The sequence below is a fragment of the Lethenteron reissneri genome, unplaced genomic scaffold, assembly GCF_015708825.2.
Source record: "Lethenteron reissneri isolate LAM-NWPU_2019-01 unplaced genomic scaffold, ASM1570882v1 scaffold_1453, whole genome shotgun sequence".
Taxonomy (NCBI): domain Eukaryota; kingdom Metazoa; phylum Chordata; class Hyperoartia; order Petromyzontiformes; family Petromyzontidae; genus Lethenteron; species Lethenteron reissneri.
The window spans coordinates 4215-5000 of record NW_026891172.1 but is presented as its reverse complement, the minus strand read 5'-3'; the positions used below and the strand labels follow the sequence as shown (position 1 = coordinate 5000).

The following is a 786-nucleotide window of genomic DNA, read 5'->3' as shown; positions in this document are numbered from 1 at the left end:
TCACACACACTCACACACACACACATAGACACACACAGAGACACTCACACACATAGACACTCACAGAGACACACACAGACAGACACACACACACAGAGACACTCACACACAGAGACACTCACAGAGACACACAGAGACACTCACACACACAGAGACACACACACAGAGACTCTCACACACAGACACACACACACAGAGACACACAGAGACACACACACAGACACACACAGAGACACTCACACACACTCACACACACACAGAGACACACACAGAGACACTCACACACAGACACAGAGACACACACAGACACACACAGACAGACACACACAGACAGAGACACAGACAATGCCACTCACTTGTCTTCAAGGGTAAGACCTCAACCACGACCCAGGGTGAGGATGATGGTGGTGTTGGTGGTGGTGATGAGACGGTGGATCTGACGCGAAGTTGATAGCGGTCGCCGGGATGCGCCAGCGCTGAGGAGACATCGCACCGTGTCTCTGCGGTGGCAGCGCAGACGGTCCGCCAGCGGGCTCGTCCATAGCTGCACAGAGACACGGGGAGGAGGAGGTGAGGAGTGGGTGTGTGAGTGGGTTGTGGAGTGGGTGAGTTGGTGGCACGCGGGTGAGTGGGTGAATGAGAGAGTGGGTGAGTGAGTGAGTGAGAGAGAGAGTGAGAGAGTGGGTGAGTGAGTGGGTGAGTGAGTGAGTGGGTAAGTGAGCAAGCGGGTGAGTGGGCGCGGAGTGAGTGGTGGTAAGTGGGGGGTGAGTCAGTGGGTGAGTGAGG

At 55.6% G+C, this 786-nt stretch overlaps 1 protein-coding gene across 1 annotated transcript in view; it reads right to left on the bottom strand.

Annotated features, from left to right (window-relative positions):
* The window catches only part of LOC133362356 (sarcoplasmic reticulum histidine-rich calcium-binding protein-like), an 11791-nt gene extending 11373 nt beyond the window's left edge, over window positions 1-418 (bottom strand). Inside the window, exon 1 of the mRNA XM_061581281.1 lies at window positions 357-418. The gene's annotated coding sequence lies outside the window, so the exon portion shown is untranslated. The remainder of the gene's footprint in view (window positions 1-356) is intronic.
* Window positions 419-786: the final 368 nt, after the last annotated feature.